Raw genomic sequence first — 20,876 nt, forward strand, 5'->3', positions numbered from 1 at the left:
AACTGTCTGCAGTCTCTTCTAACTGTGTTTTTACCTCAGAACATTGAGATCCACAGCTGAGCAATCAGAGGGAGGTGGGTGCAAGCAGGCAGGTTTTACCTCAGAACTCTGTACAGTTAACCAATCGGGGAGAAGGGTTTCTCAGAAATCTCTCTGTGGAGGGGTGACCTCATGGTAGGGTTTCTTGGTGCAGGGGTTCAGCCTGGGCATTGAATTTGGGGGTGAGGGCATACCCCCCCTTTTTACAAAAATGGTTCTTATTTATGTTAAATTTAAGAAGTGAGACATAACTACATATTCAAAACACTATCCGAGCAATCAGATATTAAGCAAGTTCATATGAACCAATTTTCTAGAACCCACATTGTGAAAAGTTAAATAACCTAATAAAGGAAACTACTTTTCTAAAAATTTGGGGTAAATTCCACAGTGGGTGGGAGTGTGGCTAAAGCCATTGGTGAGGCTGGGTCAGCAGCATCGCTAAGGTGATCCTGCTGGGGCAGCATCCCTGATGGATTAAAGTACCTTGGCACTGCTCCTACACCTGACAAACACCTGCCTGTGTGGTGTAAGGGGGGGATTGTGTTTAAAGGCATTGGGAAGGCTGGGCCAGCAGCAGTGCTAAGGCAATCCTTCTGAGCAAGCCTCCCCAAAGGCTGTATGCATCCCACCCCCTCTCCTACACTTGACAGGCAGCTGCCTGTCCAGTGGGGGAGGGGGAGGGGGAGGGAGAGGAATATTGCAAGCTATTTTGAAGGTTGGCCCAGCAGGATCACTAAGGCATTACTACTGGTTCGTGCTCTCTGATGGCTTTAAGCAACCTGCACCCACTGCTGCACCTGACAGACAGCCACCTGTCAGGTGTAGGAGGTGGGGGAGCGTGTTTGAAGGCATCGGGGAGGCTGGGCCAGCAGCATTGCTGCATGTCACAGGTGGTTGTTGGCCATTCCTGATTTCCTCAACTCTCATTAGCTCTCTGCAGTCTCCCGCAACTGTTTTTTCCCCACCTCAGAACACTGAGCTCTGCAGCAAGGCATTGGGGAGGCTGGGCCAGCAGCAGTGCTAAGGCAATCCTTCTGAGCAAGCCTCCCCAAAGGCTGTATGCATCCCACCCCCTCTCCTACACTTGACAGGCAGCTGCCTGTCCAGTGGGGGAGGGGGAGGGAGAGGAATATTGCAAGCTATTTTGAAGGTTGGCCCAGCAGGATCACTAAGGCATTACTGCTGGGTCGTGCTCTCTGATGGCTTTAAGCAACCTGCACCCACTGCTGCACCTGACAGACAGCCACCTGTCAGGTGTAGGAGGTGGGGGAGCGTGTTTGAAGGCATCGGGGAGGCTGGGCCAGCAGCATTGCTGCATGTCACAGGTGGTTGTTGGCCATTCCTGATTTCCTCAACTCTCATTAGCTCTCTGCTTCTATATATATATAGATATAGAGCAAGGAAAAACTTTGCAATCAAACTCATATTTGTTGCAGAGAAAATTGGAAACCTTCTATTTTATGTTTTTTCTTTTTCTTTTTTCTTCTATTTTCTCAATAAAAACTTAAAATTAAAAAAGTAGTCATTTTCACATGTTCTGATTTGGTCAAATGAGTGTGCAGGGGGGAGAATAGGACTGTGGTCACAAGTTGCAACCCCGGTCTACGTGTATTCAGTGTTGGAGAAGCAACAGCCTGCTAAGCGTCTAGTTAGTGTAAATACAGCTGAAAGAATAGTTTAGTCCACTTGTACCCTAGGGGAAGCTGTGGTGCATTCTCTAGTGTTCTGAGCGTATTGAATGTTTTTTCTTGCAATTCACCTCTTATTGTTTCTCTCTTTGCTGTATGTTTTAGTATCTGTTAGTGCTTGTGCTCTGAAGGCCTCTCTGTTGCCTTAGTGGCCTGCAATCAGTTATTGACTTTTTTGCATAATCCTGTTGCAGTAAATTCATAGAAAGCAAACTCCAAAGTGTGGATTGGATTTTTCCTGAACTCTGCCAGCATTCAGACTGCTTTTGTCTAGGATTAAGAATGCCTCTGTGGTAGAGGGGAATTTCCTCATGCCCCTCAAATAGGCAAAAGGAAGACCTTTGTTCAAGAAGTCTTCTTTGCCAAAGAATTGTGGCCTGTCTAGTTTCAAACCTGCCATTCTGGGGCAAGGGGACTGAATGTGTAATGACATAGCAACTCTAGGAACTTTTGTCCTTGACCCATCTAAATAGGGCTTCAGGCCTGGGGAAGGGCTGTGGCTTAGTGGTAGAGTATCTGCTTGGTGTGCAGAAGTTCCCAGGTTCCAGGGGTCATTTCGTAGAAAAAGAGCTAGGGGGACTCATTAGCATAACTCATTAGCATATGCCACACCCCCTGACATCACCAGAAGTGTGTCCTCCCCACAGCCGGCGGCGACCTCCAGCGGGCACCAGCAGGGAGCTCCAGAGCTCCAAGCCCCGCCCTCCCGCACCTCACCCGGGGGGATGGCGTCCCCCTGCGTCCCCCCCCAAATGACCCCTGCCAGGTTCTATCCTGGTATCTCCAGTTAAAATGATCACATAGTAGGTGATGAGAAGGACCTCTGCCTGAGACCGTGGAGAGCTCTTGCCAGTCTGATGGAACAATAGTCTGATTCAGGATAAGGCATGTAAGGTTGTCAGGTCCTATCTGGTTGCCAGTGGGGGGCTCCAGGGTCTGTCCTGGGATGTTCTGGTGCATGCACTTTGCGCGCATGCCACCATGACATCACCCAGAAGTGACATCATCACATCACTGATGTCAGGGGTGACTCTGTAGTTTTTGGGCAAAACTCTATACAATAGAGTTTTGCCCAAAAGGTAAAGTGTCATCCCAGATGTTGGCGATGTGATGTCACTTCTCGGTGATGTCATTATGTCATGTTTGGAGGCATTTGTGAGAGGGGTTTCCCCCTGCCAGCCATCTGGCTAACAGTGGAAAGGGGCCCACAAAATGGGGGGACCCCTGTCCAGACCAGGGGCCTGGCAACCCTAGCTTCATGTGTTCATGTATGTGTGTATTCCAACCTTGTTACGGAACAGAGATGGCTTGCCAGTTCATACATTACCATTTTACAAGAGCTATGTATAGGTCCCCTACTCTGGCTTTTATTTGGATGTGAGCTGTGAGTTCCGCTCAGCTCAGCTCCCAGCTAGGGTTGCCAACCTCCACGTAGGGGCTGGAGATCTCCTGGAATTACAGCTGATCTCCAGACTACAGAGAACAGTTCCCCTGGAATAAATGGATGATTTGGAGGGTGGACTCTGGGATATTGTACCATGCTAAGGTCCTTCCTCTACCCAAACCCAATGCTCCCTGGGCACCATCCCCAAATCTCAGTCAAGCTTTTGACAGGGTCCCCCATGATCTTCTTATGGGTAAACTAGAGGACTGTGGACTGGACTCTATGATAATTAGGTGGATAGGGAACTGGTTGGAGAACCGCACTCAAAGAGTAGTTGTCACCAGCATTTCATCTGGATCGAGCGAGGTTCCAGTGGGTTGCCACGAGGCTCAGTTCTGGGCTCTATACTTTTCAATATTGTTATAAATGGATGAGGGTGTGGAGGGGCTACTCATTAAATCTGCAGATGACACCAAATTGGGAGGAGCTGCGAACACACCAGAAGACAGAGACAGAATTCAATGATATCTGAATACACTGGAAAAGTGGACGGATGTGGACAAGATGCAACTTAACAAGGATGAGTGCTGAGTTCTACATTTGGGTAAGAAAAATGAGGAACATACATACTGGATGGGGGGATACACTTTTGGGTACCAGTGTGTGTGAACAAGATTTTGGGGTATGGGTGGACTGTAAGTTAAATATGAGCAGCCAGTGTGATGCAGCAACAAAAAAGGCTAATGCAATCTTGGGGTGTATCAACAGAGGCATAACTTCCAAATTGCAAGATATCATAGTCCCGCTGTACACTGCATTTGTCAGGCTGCATCTGGAGTATTGTGTGCAGTTCTGGATGCCTCAATTCAAAAAGGATGTGGACAGAATGGAGCAGGTGCAGAGGAGAGCGACGAGGATGATTGGGGGGCCTGAGGAAAGGCTGAGGGACTTGGGAATGTTTAGGCTGGAGAAGAGGAGGCTGAGGGGGGCATGATTGCTCTCTTTAAGTATCTGAAGGGCTGTCGCTTAGAGGAGGGCAGGGAGATGTTCCTGTTGGCAGCAGAGGATAGGACTCACAATAATGGGTTTTAATTAAGGGCGGGAAGGTACCGACTGGATATCATGAAAAAGTATTTTACAGTAAGAGTTGTACAACAGTAGAATCAGCTGCCTAGGGAGGTGGTGAGCTCCCCCTCACTGGCAGTCTTTAAGCAGCAGCTGGAAAAACACTTGTCAGGGATGCTCTAGGCTGATCCTGCACTGTGCAGGGGGTTGGACTAGACGGCCTGTAGGACCCTTTTCAACTCTGTGATTCTATGATTCTGTGATCTCCAGGAATTTTTTCACTCAGAGTAGGCAACCCTAACTCTCACACATGCCGACCCCAATGGTGGTTTTCAGCACCACCCCTGCCCCATGTTCTGAATCTGAAATGGACCTGGGTGGCCCAGTTTCCCATCACATGTACTCCATCAATGTATGGCAACCCCAGTGGAACAAACAGGATGCCTGGGGGGGGGTTGCGGAAAAATGTTGCTTGACAGAGAAACATACACACAAGCCCCCTATGTGAATGTTTAACTGGTAGTACAAAAATCTCTGCATTTATGGCAGTAAGAACAAGGATACGGCATCTTCACCATGTGGATGCAGCCTCTCATGGTTTGGGTGTTTACTGTGCATAGGACACTGATAATTGTCATTATTTATTTATAGATTGGAATTATAAATCCCTCAATCCCTGTAGAATCAGATTCATGTAGAATGTAGAATCAGATTCCTAGCCTCTAAACTTTGAGGTGCCTCATGGCTCTGTACTTTCACCATGTTGTCCAACATTTAGATTATATCACTGAATGAGATAATCAGAAACTTGGGGGCTGGATGTTTTCAACATGCTGATGACCTATTTCTATATTTCTGTAGTTCTCCAGATTATGCATAATAAATGTGGACCAAGGACCCCAACATGGTGTTCGTGGGTGCCATGGCAACCGCCAGCATCTTTCTGGGTGCCCACCAACTGTTGTTAGAAAGTGGGCAGGGCCAAGTGGGCCTTTGTTTTAATATTGTAACACTATTGATGGGCTACAGTTGAAATATGAGAGGTTGGCCTTGAAGAAGAAAACTTTGAAATGGAAGTAGAGCGGGCACCCCATCCCATCAACATCTCTTTGCTGATTACTAGGAAGATTTACAACATTTCGAAGTGAATTACTGCAAAGCTGGATTTTTAAATTACAACTCATTGTGTATTTATTTGAACTGATACTTTGTGATATGTGAATTCCTCTAACTGATTTCTCACTTAGTATTTATTGTTTGGTGTCAACAGTGTGAAATAAATCTCTTTAATAATGTAAATAGTTTTTTACGTGCTACTCTGGAGCCACGTACTTAGTACTTTTTGTTGGACTGGAAAAATCTATAACAAAGAACATCTTTGCAATCTGTCTGCAGGAAGTGTTAATGTCATCTTTAGCTTCTGTGTGCCAATTAGGGCAAAGCCCCATAGAGAACAGTATATGTATTATGCCAGCAAGAGCTTTGGCTGCTGCTCAGAGCCCAGAGTTCATGCTCATCATTCATCCCACTAGTCGCAGAGTTGTTCCAACAAATCCATCCGTGCCATACTCATTTTAGTGAAAACCTTTGGCCTGTTTCAGCTGGTAATAAATCAGCAGCATAATGAGGTGAAGCTGCTAGTGGAACATGCCCTAACAATGATGACAGGGTCCAGTAGACTCTATTAGGCAGAAGAGAGATGTTTGATCTGTGGGAAGTCTGCTGGGAACCCAGGTAAATGGCGTGCTCAAAGGAATGACCCAGGAAGATCGTGGCTTATGGGGAAGTTCTGGCAGTGTGAAAAAATGATGTTGGTAAGTTCACAAAATCTCTTATAAAGACATGGAAGGGACAACCATGGATCAGCATCTCTACCTGGGAGTCAACCTATGCAGGGGTCATTTCGTAGAAAAAGAGGTGCAGGAGCTCATTAGCATAACTTCTCTGCATATGCCACGCCCCCTGATATCACCGGAAGTGTGTCAGAAGGCAACACCCACCGCTCAGGCTCCACTGGACTCTTTTGAATTGCTAGCTATGGGGGGGGGGACACACACAGATCTGCCCTCACAGAGGAGGGAGAGCTTGTACCTGAATAAACCTTGGGCTTAAAGGTGCCACTGGACTGTTTTGGATTGCTATCTGGGGGGGGGGGGCTCTGCAACTTACCTGGCTGCTTCTTGCTCCTTGTGGCCCGGGGCTGCTGGGAGCAGGGGGTGGGGCTTGTTGCATGTGCCCGCCCCCTGGGCTCTTTACTGCCGGAGCTCCGCTCCTGTGCGCTCTTGCAGGAAATGACCCCTGAACTTATGTCTTCCTGAAAGGATCATGCAAAAGTAGGAATGGTCTTTATAACATTGACTTGACTGAGTTTGTACAAAATTCTTAGATAGCCTCTGCATAGTTGAAAAGTGTCTTGGCTGTCCTAGGTTTATAGGATGAGGGTGAGGGGCAAGGTTTGGCATTGTTAAAATAATCTAAACCTTCCAAACAGATGGGTACCATGTTTGCATTGAGAGACAATCTTCTTTGTTGTTGAACTTCCTGTTTGTTTATAGGTATAGGAAATGAGTGAAAATGTGTTCTGGCAAGCTGTGAAGAAAGACGGAACATCTAGCCATCCTCACTGATTAGCAAAGAGGAACATATATTGTCAAATGATAGGAATGGTGGCACCTGAGGGAAAAGCAAATCTTAGTTTTGCCTTGTGTCAAAGAGCTGCGGTGGCTCAAGTGGTTAAGACGCTGAACTGCAGGCTGTGGAAGGTCAGTAGTTCAGCAGTTCGAGACCCAAGTTGCCGCATGACGGAGTGAGCTCCCGTCTCTAGTTCCAACTCCTGCCAACCTAGCAGTTTGAAAGCAAGAAATTGCAAGTAGACAAATAGGTACCACTTTGGTGGGAAGGTAACAGCGTTCCGTGTACCTTGGTGTTTAGTCATGCCGGCCACATGACCACGGAGATGTCTTCGGACAGCACTGCCTCTTCGGCTTTGAAACGGAGATGAGCACCGCAGCCCTAGAGTCGGATTTGACTGACTTTCTAGCAAGGGAACCTTTACCTTTACCTAAAGACTATTCTCTAGACTTCTCAAGAGCCAAGCAAGCAAGTCAGAGTTTGTGCAGGCATTTATGAAGTTCTGTTAACTTGCTGACTGTAAATAAGGATGCAGAATGAGACCCGGCCAACTAAAAGGAAATACTCACTTCGTGGTCCTGGATAACAATTCATGGGGGGAGCAGAGCCTTTGGAATTGTGATATTAATAACTAAAGATTTATAATAAAGGTTCCATCTTCTCTAGTTCAATCACCAGTCACCATAAACTAAGCCTAGTAGTAGCACTAGATGTAGTAGTAAGGGTTTACTTAAAATATTTGGATGAGAATTATATTACCATTTTTAATGCAAATTATAATCGGATATATTTTACTGTGCCAGTTGTGTTAGTCAAACTTTATATAAGTCTTCACAGTATACTGTTCCTTGAGTGACAGAATAAAATGACAAATCAGAGCCAACTCACACAATTCCAGTGTAATCCTAAGAACGTTTTCCTTGGTTTAAGCCCCATCAAATAGACCTGAGTAAGATTCTGAGTAGATCTCTCAATATGGCCCTGTTAATTTATGCACATATTGGGCTGAATATCTGGTTGGTCCAGACTGTATTTTGTTCGCATGTTGGTTGCGGTGCAATGATTGCATTCTACTATGAGCTTAGTTCATAACTGGAATGGTCATTATCCATGGCTTTTTTTAAAAAAGTCTCTTGGCTGTCTTCAGAGGAAGTTTTCTACAAGTATTTGCACTACTCTTGTCAAGGCCAATACAACATTTGGTGCTAGAGATTATGACTGCAAGGATTAATTTCCTCTCAAATATTAAACTGTGACATGGAGCAGGGCAGCTAACATTGATTAGATACAGAGCAGTAAATTACTGCATTAGGGAGTCATACATAAATATACATTGCACATATTCTTAATATAATTAGCTGATTCATATCATTTTAGAAAATGCTTTTCAGGTAAGATACTGCTAATAGTTTCTGCTATTGCATGAAAGATACAGGTTCATGCATCCACAATTCTAGGATGAGGTGGATTTAGTTGCACTGAAGTAAGTGAAACTATTGGTTTCAGTGCAACTAAATACACTATTTGTCTGAGGGCAACATCTGACAAAAATTAATTTTGTGCTGTATAGGAAACCTGCTATGACACCACCACCCCAATTTCCCCTCCATTTCTCTTTCCGCCCTTTACTGACTAAGCTGCCCTAGTAATGTGTTTTCTTCTTTGCTGAAGAACTCTGGCTGTCCTGCCATGTCACAGTATGATATTTTGGCTGTTGGCTGAGCCCAGTAACCTGAGGAAAGGGCCAGGAGCCCCCTTTAACTTAAACAACTTAAATGACACTCGGGACATTTTGAAATTCAAAAGTAACAAAATATTTTATTTAACATAGAGGGGAAAGGTCCAGTGAAATCAGGGGTTGGAGAAAATTTATGTTGAGAGTTTTTTGTTCCAGTGTTTTCCAAACACTCAAGTACACTTTCTTTGAGTGTTCACTGACTTTTTTAGTTTCCAGGAGGCTGCGACATTCTTTCCAGTACCCAAACCCCTTCTCTTGCAACACCAGTACTCATCTTGATTGTTTAACTGACTCTTAAGGTTTCTACAGGCAGTTTCTAACCTCACCAGACCAGGGATCTCTTCACTCTTCAGAGCTGACTCCCTGTTTGACTGGGTGGGGAAAATCTCCTCTCACTAGAACAGGGGTGTTGAACTCATTTGTTATGAGGGCCGGATCTGACATAAATCAGACCTTGTTGGGCTGGGTCATGTGTCTCATAGAATGTAATGCCAGGTAGCGGAGATATAAACTTTATAAAGGACAGAAACACAATTAAAGATTTATTTAAACTTTAAATAAAACATGCTTAAAACACTAGCACTCTTGCAATATTTTGTCTATTTAACAGTCTCTGATAACTGACACCTCTTGCTCTCAATTAATGTCTGTGCTGTAGCAATCTTGAGTATGCTGTTCAGGTGTGTTTCTGTGAGCTGCAAACCTACTTTTGATTTATTGACATTCATTACAAAAATCTCATGCTCAGTGTTCTGAGCCTAGGACCCAGGGGAAAACATGAAATGGCTGGGCATAGCAACCTTTTGTACATAAGTCGCTTCATGTACTGGTCAAGAACATGAGAAGGCAACCTGACACAGACTAAGAGCCATGTGTTTGTCTACAAAACTATAGTCTTCCCCAGAGAAATAACTACAACTTCCTACAAAGGAAATGTGCTGGGTGAACTTGGTCTGGACACACATTCTCAGACTAATCCACCTCACTGGCTTGTTGTTATTCCTCCTCTAAAATAGTTCACATTGCTTTCTTACTGAGAAAGACTGGATCATGAGGGCATGAATACAGTGAAAAGGGGGAGAAAACCCAGTTGCACCCAGGAGACCCCTGGCATAAAGAGTCTGACAAAATACACACACACAGTGTAGCAAGGCACACAAAAGCTTATATCTTGAACAAAACTTTGTTTTGGTCCTAAAGGTGCTTGGTATTTCTCTCGTGCGATTGAGGCAGCCCAGCAAAGCAAGCTGTCCCTGATTCCCTCCCTTCCTTCATGGAGGAGCCTCAGCCAGTGGAAGGAAAGAAAGGCTTCCCTTTATCTCCTGCAGTCTGGCCAAGAAGCGATCTCTGGCTGTTCCCTCCCTCCCTCTGGGAGGAGGAGGGAGAGAAGCCTCCGCCAGTTCTTTATCAGACTCTCCTATGCAATTGAGAGACACTGGTAAAGCAAGCTGTGACATGGCGGCAGCAGCAGCAGAACTGAAAAAGGAAGCAGGAAACAGCCAGGGCCTTGCAGGCCAGATTGGGACCCTCTGAGGGCCTGATTCAGCCCACAGGGCACATGTTTGACACCCCTGCACTGGAAGATCTATCCCCTTTCTTTGGTCCAAAGGAGAGTCTTCACCTACTTCCCAAACTTTCTTGCCAGCATTTCCCAAATATTCCATCTGGGTAAAACTGCTCTCAGCTAAGGCTGAAATCAGACTCAACTCAGTCAATGCAGACATCTGACTATCTCCTCAGCATGCAGCTCTCAAGTCATTCTCTGCTCAGCTAATGCTAATCAATCAGATTGCTTGGAGCAGCCTGTCACTCAAGGCCCTCTTTTTCTGTGAAGAATTAACCCTTCACAGCCCTTCAGCTGTTTGTACAGCACTTCCAAGCTTTCAAAAGTGCAGTCCGTCATACCTGCCTATATGATAAGTGTATACGTAAGTCATGATTGGCAATGGGTTACATTCATGTCAATGTTACATTCACGTCAACAGATGAAATATGTGTTTTCTATAAGAAAAAATGGATCTTATATAAAATGGCCTTGGAAACCAGGTCTAATGTCTACCAAAAATGTGGTGGGTAGCAACATATTCTTCTGTCTTATCAGTACTAATTTTAGCCACATCTAGCTCATCACCTCTTCCAGACATGAGGTTAGGGTCTCCTCTGCTTCCCTGGATTTGGATGGAAAGGACATCTACTACCATCACATATAGTTTGGCTCAGTTATATGCCTGATATTCAGTGGGTGTTTCTGGCTTCTTCTACTCCAGTCTAATGGTTGGGGTTCATGAGATTGAATGCTACTACCTACAAAATTCACTCTTTTACAAAGAAAACAGGTGTTTAAGGGATATAGTTAGTCACATGAAGGAAACCCCTTCTCCCTGACATGTAGTTTTCTATGCAGAAGGGGTGTTGGAGGGACAAAGCTGACCTGAAATCAGGTGGAGCAGCCGGTAGCCAAGACATGTATGTACCATGAAAAGCCACAGGTCCTGGGATGGTAAAGCTGACCTGAAATCAGGTGGAGCAGCCTGTAGCCAAGACATGTATGTATCACTTCCATGAAAAGCCACAGGTCCTGGGATGGTATCTGAGAGAATCAGAGTTGGTTGGATACATGACTGTTCTGCTTTGAGACAAACTGAACAAACTTCATAACTGTTGCCCAAGCATCCTTTCTTCTGAAGGCATATATTTACATGACAATGATTCCATAAGGACTACATGGTTACAGAATGCTCTATGGAACACAGAAAATGGGCTAAGTGAGGGAAAGAGGTGCTATTGCAATTTTTGATATCAGCATTGAGATAACACTTAAGAGCCCTTGAATATGTTTTTGAACTCGCCAGGTTTTCTCGATGGTACCAGGTGTTACCGTCAGAAATTGGAGCTCACAATTTGGATCACTGCTAACAAATACAAATATTTGATATTTCAGAAACAAAATTAAAATATATGTTATTGAATGTGAACCACGTTTTTCAGTTCTTGAACTGCAAAGATGGCATTATAATAAAATTAATGTGGGGGGGAAGGTGTGGATCATTAAAAAATATTTGCCCCCCCAGTCGGAATAAAGAGACCGACAACAGTTTGGAAGTAAACAAGGGCCACTTTATTAACTATTTAACATAACATGTTTTAACTTATTATGAAATCATGTATATTGTTTTATCAGTTTTATTGGCAATTGGGCCACTGTTGTAAGCCGCCCTGAGCCCAAACGGGAAAATGCCATAAGGTGCTCACCGGTTCTGGTTTCTTGCCTTCCTCATTTGCCCGATGGCCTTATGCCTGGCATGGTCGACACACCGGGGATCCCCAAAGTTGCGCCACCCTAGCGGGGCAGAATAGCCAACCAGACTATCTGCACTCTGGACCACCTTGCTCTTATCATCCAAGTTCAGCCTCCACTTGTAACACCAGGACCATGCCCTTCATGGTGAGGCAGAATAGCCAACCAGACTATCTGCACACTAGGCCACCTTGCTCTTATCATCACAAGGTCCGTCTCAGCTTGACATACAAAGGTCTTGCCAGCCAGACTATCTGCACTCTGGGCCATCTTGTTCTTATCATCACAAGGTCTGCCTCAGCTTGTAACACAAGGGCCTTGCTGGCCAGGTTGTCCTCCTGGCCCAGTGCATGGCCCTAAAGGCCATGCTGTGGCTGCAGATGTTGACTCTTCGTTTCACCCCGTGGCCAGCAGCACCTGAAAGAAGAACCTCATTACTAACATTAAACTTTGCAATTCCATTCTTTGAGCACTAGGCGAGAGCCCGCCACTAGCTCACTGATCCACAGCATCCCAAAGAAGGAACAGTGCGGCCTCATATCCATCAATGCAAAGTGTGTGCCACTGTGCCTTGAGCCCCAATATCTATACTGGGGTCAATGGTTCCTGATCTCTATAACCTTGCCAACCTCCCTTGACCAGCCTTTGAGCATCTTCCTGATACCAAAGTCGCCCATCTTCTCCTCAAACCAAGATGCCAGCAACTCTAGGAGACTTAGACTTGGTCTTTCCCTGCCAGAAGACACCATTGTATGAATCCAAAATTCCTTCCATAACATTGGTGACTCTGGTCCTATGCTGTGGGAGCTGTAGGCCCGTCATAGACTCACATAGCCTCCTTAACAAATGCCCGGCTGGGTGCCACAACTTTGCATGCAAAGTATCGCAAGTAAAAACCGCTCAGAGACCCTTTGGGGTTCGAGCGGTATATAAACCGAAAGTTAAATTAAATAAATAAATAAATAAATAAAGTTGAGGTGCCCAACCAGCTACTGCAGCCCCAGCAAGGTGATCTCTTTCTTCACCCTGACTGTGCCAAACATCACCTGCAGCGCATTTACATTTGTCAGCTGGTAATTTACACAGCTGCCCCACCGTGTTGATTTCTATCTCTAGGAAAGTCAGAATGGAAGTAGGGCCTTCAGTTTTCTCTTGGACCAGGGGAACTCCTAGCTCCTCTGCCAGGTCCATGAAGCTGGTCAATAAAATTCACATTGCCCCAAATCCTTCCTTCCTACCAACAGGAAGTTATCAATATAGTGGGCAGTGCTGCAAAGTCCTGTCCTGTAACGTAAGGCCCATTCCAAGAAGGAACTGAACCTCTCGAAAGCAGCACAGGACACCAAGGACCCCATGTTAAGGGCCCTATCCATGTAAAATCTCCCTTAGAAAGCAAAGCCCAGTAGCTCAACATTGGCCAGGTGGACAGAGAGGAGACAGAAGGCTGACTTAATCTCACATTTTGCCAATTCCGCCCCCTGCCCACAACGGCGCACCACTTGCATGGCCTGATCAAATGAGGTGTATCTAACTGAACATAACTCCTCCAGTATGGCATCATTCACCATGTGGGTAGGACAGGTTGTGAATGAGGCAGTACTCGCCAGGTACCTTCTTTGGCACAACTCCCAATGGGGAAACCCTCAAATTGTTAACTGGTGGGGAAGGGAACGGACCAAGCACCCTACCCTCCCTACACTCCTTGTCCATTTTTTAAAAAACTATGTGCTCCATTCCCTTAACGAATTTCAGGTTAGGAGCACTATATGACCTTCTTTTTCCAGATAAGGTATCCTAAACCCTAGAGTGAAACCTTCCAAGAGGTAAACACAATCCTGTCATTTGGGGCAATCCCACAACCAACTCTCAAGCACTCCAACTTTAATTGGGCTGGGACCCTTAGTCAAGAAGGGGGTTATAGCCACCATCTCCTCCTTTTTTTTGGAGCAACCTGAGAGTGCATGTGGCCACGCACACAAAGGGCATTCATGCCTGAAGGAACATGACTTGCGGCTCCATGTCTCATGGGGGTGAACTCCCAGCAAAATGGGCGACGCCGAACCGCATGCCCTGCCTGGGCCCGGGTACCTGCCTGACCATGTGATCTTTGAATGGAGTCGCCACTATCTGATCTTTCATTGCCAAATCGCCTGTCCGGAGACATGATTTGAAGCCATAAGTGCACATGAATCCGGTCCCATCTCAGGGATGGATTCATTCTCTTATAAATGATGTCAATATATTGGAGCAATGTAGAAGCCCTCACTATAACTGCCTCATAGATTAAGAATCCTGGGAACCAACTTGCCCAGGTCCTGCTCATCTAGGTCAATCCACCCAGTGGTGTGTGAGCAACACTGCCCTGAGCATTCTGCATAGCAGACAATTACTACATTGGGTGCACTGGCCCCATGGGCAGCATATCCCAATGTGACCAGTGTTCTCCACCTTACTTACTTCCTTGGTGGTCTCTTGTAAGTTCCCCTAAATTTCCTACCTGCATCTGACTGCTGTCTCCCGATGAGTTAGACAGATGTTGATGCTCCACTATTAACTGCTGAGAAAGCTCCTTGTCCCTCTTCCTGAAAAGCCAAGCAAGCCAGCACCTGCGGTTGAAAAGATTTATTAGAAAACTATTATGTCTGTTTAACACCGCCCACTCTAGAAGGCACTCCCCCGTTTCCCCGGTGCCTCCCTCCTAGCATGTGTAATATGGCTGCAGTGACCGGGTTATCCTCCACCTCATCACATTGGATGGCCTGAATTGGCTGTATGGGGAGCCACTTGGGGGCTGGCTGCTTCCTCTAGGACTGACCTTGTCCCTTCCTAGCAGCCATGCCAGCTATATTATTAATTTATTATTATTATTATTCTATGTAATCTTACTTATTCTTCTTATGAATCAGCCGTCACATCACTCCCCCTCCCACCATGTATTACGGTATATAGTATGTGATCTGCACTATAAATGCTAGCTGAATTTAATCACCTAACTCAGAAGCAATAGCCTCAAAATGGCTGCCCAGTAAGTGAAACCTAAAATGGCTGCCCTGGAAAGCTGAAGGGAGCAGTGCCTTCTAATGGTTAGGTTGTGTTGATGCCCAGCCATTGACACTGCTCTTGGCCAATTTAAATTAGAACCATATTTATTATTATTTATAATTATTCTTATCAAGCGGCAGCCAAATCACCCTTAAAATGACCATGTTTAGAAGGCCTCACTCAGAATGGCCACCCTATGATGCCACACCCAAAATGGCCACTCAATTTAAATGCTTTAGGACCATTGGGCTCACAGTTTTTCAGCCTCTAGCTCCCTTTTGTCCCAGATTGAGATGGCTGGCTACAAACTGCTGCTCACACCTTCAATGCCAGCCGCCCACAAAGCAGGTTCATTGCTCGCAAGACTCCACAGGTTAGAGGGAGCATTGCATGGCAGCTGTATTATTACTATATGATGATGATGATGGTTTTAATTGTCCTTCTTACAGGGCATCCTGTGATAACATGCCTTTTTAAAATTGGCTGCCACAGGGATAGGAGTTCCTCAAAATGGTCCTACCTCTCTCCTAGCATGTGTAGATTTCAGGGACACAAAATCCAAATAGCGCCTCCTAGCCTTGTGCTCAGGCTAATGCCCCCTGTGACTGTTTAATTTTTTAAAATATATATATACCCTGCCTGTTGGTTGCTAGGTGGGCAGGGCTAGCCAGTGCCACATCCTCACGACTGCTCAAGTGTTGGGGGGGGGGGATGCTTGAACTGCAGCTGCTGGCCTCACAAAACAAACAGACACAAACAAAAAACACCATTGCCTGGGACGACCGCCAGAGATCGCCCAGCTGCTCCAGAGAACAAAGGCCACCACAGACTCTCACCCCATGCTCCTGCTGCCGTGTGTCACCACGGGCAGCTTAGACTCCCTTGGACTGGTCCCCTGGGCCACCACTGGCCATTGGCCAAAGCCGCCACAGGCCCCCGATGTAGGCCATCACCGCTGAGGGACCCTTATAGACTGCCACCATAGAGGGGATGCAGCTGCCATAGAGAGGACATGGCACCACCGCCAGAGAATGTGGTGCTGCCGCTGCCAAAAACTGCCTCGCCTTGGGCCCCAACACTGCCGATGTCTTCAGGCCCACAGGCAGGCTGCAGCTTCGCCCCTCTGTGTGCTCAGAGCTTCCTTCAAGCTCAAGCACACGGAGTAACTGGCTTGGGCAGGAGTGGAGCCCGGCCGTTTACCCAGGCCGGCTCCGCCCCCCCCCCCCCCCCCCCCGCCATAAAACTGGCATCGTGGCTCTGTTGCTGCCCAGCTTCCTCAGGGCGGCAAAGCAGCCCCTGGCAACCAGTGCCAGCTTAGGTACTTTCCCATGATTGTTCAGAGCATGGATTTGAAAACCCAGATGGGGGGGGGATAGAGTCACTGGATCTACTGCATCTCAATAAGGACCCCTTGCAGGCTCTCTCTGACTATTATTATTATTATTCAATGTAATCTTACTTATTCTTCTTCTGAATCAGCCGTCACATCACTCCCCCTCCCACCATGTATTATAAAGTTTGTGATAAATGCTGGCTGAATTTAATCACCTAACTCAGAAGCAATAGCCTCAAAATGGCTGCCCAGCAAGTCAACCTAAAATAACTGCCTTGGAAAGCTGAAGGGAGCAGTGCCTTCTAATGGTTAGGTTGTGTTGATGCCCAGCTGTTGACGCTGCTTGTGGCCAATTTAAATTAGAACCATATTTATTATTTTTAATCATTCTTATCAAGCGGCAGCCAAATCACCCTTAAAATGACTGCCTTCAGAAGGCCTCACTCAAAATGGCTGCCCCATGATGCCATACCCAAAATGGCCGCTCAGTTTAAATGCTTTAGGACCATTGGACTCACAGCTTTTCAGCCACTTTTGTCCCAGATTGAGATGGTTGGCTCCGAACTGCTGCTCACACCTTCAATGCCAGCCTCCCACAAAGCAGATTCGTTGCTTGCAAGACTCCATAGCTTAGAGGGAGCATTGCATGGCAGCTGTATTATTACTATACTATTATTATAATTATTCAGAGTTCTTTAATTGTCCTTCTTACAAAGTGTCTGCCAATTCACTCCATCCCACACTATGTATGTGGGAGCTGTGTTATAAATGCTGGCAGAGCCTCACACCCTAACCTACTATTGCCTTAAAAAAAAACAACCCACCCCCTCAAGGCCGCTGTCACAAAATGGGCATCCTGTGATAATGCCTCTTTAAAATTGGCTGCCACAGGGATAGGAGTTCCTCAAAATGGTCCTACCTCTCTCCTAGCATGTGTAGATTTCAGGGACACAAAATCCAAATAGCGCCTCCTAGCCTTGTGCTCAGGCTAATGCCCCCTGTGACTGTTTAATTTTTTAAAATATATATATACCCTGCCTGTTGGTTGCTAGGTGGGCAGGGCTAGCCAGTGCCACATCCTCACGACTGCTCAAGTGTTGGGGGGGGGGGATGCTTGAACTGCAGCTGCTGGCCTCACAAAACAAACAGACACAAACAAAAAACACCATTGCCTGGGACGACCGCCAGAGATCGCCCAGCTGCTCCAGAGAACAAAGGCCACCACAGACTCTCACCCCATGCTCCTGCTGCCGTGTGTCACCACGGGCAGCTTAGACTCCCTTGGACTGGTCCCCTGGGCCACCACTGGCCATTGGCCAAAGCCGCCACAGGCCCCCGATGTAGGCCGCCGCCGCTGAGGGACCCTTGTAGACTGCCACCGTAGAGGGGATGCAGCTGCCGTAGAGAGGACACGGCACCACTGCCAGAGAATGTGGTGCTGCCGCTGCCAAAAACTGCCTCGCCTCGGGCCCCAACACTGCCGATGTCTTCAGGCCCACGGGCAGGCTGCAGCTTCGCCCCTCTGTGTGCTCAGAGCTTCCTTCAAGCTCAAGCACACGGAGTAACTGGCTTGGGCAGGAGTGGAGCCCGGCCGTTTACCCAGGCCGGCTCCGCCCCCCCCCTACGTCATGACACCCGGCATCGTGGCTCTGTTGCTGCCCGGCTTCCTCAGGGCGGCAAAGCAGCCCCTGGTGACCAGTGGCATTGCCGGGTTGCCGGGAGCATAGGTACTTTCCCTGGATTTGAAAACCCAGATGGGGGGGAGGATAGAGTCACCGGATCTACTGCATCTCAGTAAGGACCCCTTGCAGGCTCTCTCTGACTAGTAGGGGTCAGGATAAGGCTACATCCCACAGCAGGGAGACATGGAGCAACCTACTTGGGCAGATGCACCATGGTATACCAGAAAACAGGCCCCTGTCCCAAGGAGCATACAGCCTAAAATTTCCCATTAACAACAAAGAGAAGGGATAGAAGTAGAGTCAATAACATGGAAATAATATGTATTAATTCCAGTTATGTGTGCTTAGGCTTAGTTTCCATAGAAGAGAAGTGGGTTGTGCCAGGGGCTTTAGGGAAAATGGGTTTTTAATAGAAGTTTATTTATTATTTATTAAATTAGACTTATTAGAATGCCCTTCTCTGTGAGCAGGGCTCAGGGCAGCTTACATCAATAAAAATACAATATCATTAGACTTAAAACAGCATTAAAATTCAACAACCACAATAAAAAGTACAGTCCAAGATGGAGATAAATTTCCAATACCAGCTTGCCCACTGGGTTAACTAAAATGCAGGCCAGGGGCGCGGGGGGTGGGGATATGAGAGTGCCAGGCCATCACTGTCCTCAACCAAATGCCTGGCAGAACATCTCTGCCTTGCAAGTCTTATGGAATGGTAACAGATCCCGCAGGGTGCAAATGTCCTCAGGCAGGGAGTTCCACCAGGTAGGGGCCATGGCTAGCTGGATCTCTCTCAGGCCGGGGATCACCAGGAGGTTCTTATTTTCAGACCGTAATGCTCTTCTCAGGACATATTGAGAGAGAGAGACAAACTAAACAAACTTCATAACTGTTGCCCAAGCATCCTTTCTTCTGAAGGCGTATGTTTTACATGACAGTGAATCCATAAGGACTACATGGTTACAGAATGCTTTATGGAATACAGAAAATGCATTAAGTGACGGAAAGGAGAATGAGAGAGGTAGCATCATGCAGGTGTTCTGGGAGGCAGTTCCAGGCATAAGAAGTAGCAGGGTCATTTGAAGGAGCAGGAGACCTTTGAACATCTGAAAATGCTGAAGAAGCAAAGGTCATTGATATATTGGGATATAGACTGCAGTATGGACGGGGGCAGGGGAGGCCATTGAAGATTTTGAAGATAAGGACCAGAAATTTGTGAGAGGAGACAGGAAAACAATATAGAGGTTTAAAGACTGGTGTCAAGTGAGATGTGTTAATGGAGAGGAGAGATTACAATTTTATAACTGAAGAGGGAATTTCTAGTCCAGAGAACTTAAAAGAACTTAACTCTGGGTGGGTTGTGTCCATAAATAACTTTATGATTACCTTTTTCATCAACTGAATTTTTTAAATTAAAAAATATAGGAAATAAATCCTACACACCCTTTCATCGGAGTAAGTTGCATTACTTTCACATAACCATGCATAGAATCAGGCTGCATGGTGTTTATATTGCAGTCATACAGAAGAACCACACATTTCAAAGAAAAATGGCAGTTCATGCAATAGTTGATTCCTTCATGAATACATTTCCTAGAAATAAAATGTTTCAAACATTTAATGGAGTTGTTTATATCATCTGTAATAGCCAAAAAAAATTGGTAATGATTTTAATGTAGGGGAATATGTAATGATCAAATATGCAGATGACAAAGATCTGAGGTGAAAGTGCACTGATGAATCACATTTAATTAATATGGACCATTGACCCAAAACAAGATCCTTAATACTTGATATTAAGGTCAACATACTTAAGCATCATTGATATTAAGGCTTATTCCTTGAAATCCCATGGGACAATGATGCTTAACTTTGGGTTTATTGTGCCCAAACTTACATTAGGTTTGAAATTCAAAAATCATATTGATTAAATGAAGAAGTGAACAAAAATAATGAAGGCCAAGGGAGATAAATGTGAAGATAAACGGGAGATAAACATAATACAAAATGGTGAATTGATAACTAAGATGTTACACTGCTAAAACATATTTGTCCATTGCTGCAGTTTCAGAGATGGATGGGTTAGTTGTGTGATCTTGCTAGACCATTCTGCTAGCAGTGCATTAAGAACTGGCAAATTACACACCTAATTGCATCTTTGAGGGCTGCTGGTGTCAGTGTGGATGTGTTTTTATGCACAAGATATGTCCTGGCCTAGTATGAACAGCCATCTCTGGTTTTTAATAACAGTATTGTTAGCCAAATTGCCTTAATTTCTTAATTAATATTGGGGAAGTTATGCTTATTAACTGGCAATAGGCAAATTAGGGAGGGAATACCGTTGTATACAGAGGTCCCACCTTTACAGTAGTTACCAGAACAGACATGGAGACTGTATTCAGTAGAATATAATGTCTTTTACTGAAGGAGATATATCATTCAAACAATACACAAGCATGCACACACTTATACAGATTCTAGGAAATAAGGATATTTGCATTAGCAGGATATTCGTTGGTTGGGCAATAGTTACCTGTCCTTGCTGAATGAAACGTTCCAATGGAAGAAGGGGGGGAGAGAATTAGAAATAAGGAGCACGTGTCCTGAACCGGCAGGGAACACGTGGGACTCTGGCTGCGCAGACCTAGAGTCAAAGACAGAGGGAGGGTATTGGGATAGCAAGCTGGACGTGAGAGGTATAAAGCTTAGATAGGGGTCGTAGTAGAGAGAGAGACCATGTGGTTGGGCATAATCTTTTATAAGATGGTGTGTGTGGGAGGGGCAGGCTGAGCCCCTTGTGACACCTTGTAACGATTTCATGTTTGTGTGTGTGTCTTTAAAAGTTTGGATGCATGGCTGTATGATAGTCTAGAGTAGTGGAAACAAGCAAGTGGTGTGATTGGTGAGTGACAGAGAGGGGGAGGGGTTTTGGAAATGATTCTGTGTGGATGAGCAGATATGTCAGTCAAGAGT

At 45.8% G+C, this 20,876-nt stretch overlaps 1 protein-coding gene across 1 annotated transcript in view; it reads left to right on the plus strand.

Moving 5' to 3' along the window:
- The window catches only part of SHISA6 (shisa family member 6), a 518,048-nt gene that overhangs the window by 180,602 nt on the left and 316,570 nt on the right, over positions 1–20,876 (plus strand). The window lies entirely within an intron of this gene.

This window comes from Gekko japonicus, unplaced genomic scaffold (genome assembly GCF_001447785.1).
Source record: "Gekko japonicus isolate JY-2015 unplaced genomic scaffold, Gekko_japonicus_V1.1 scaffold820, whole genome shotgun sequence".
NCBI classification, from domain to species: domain Eukaryota; kingdom Metazoa; phylum Chordata; class Lepidosauria; order Squamata; family Gekkonidae; genus Gekko; species Gekko japonicus.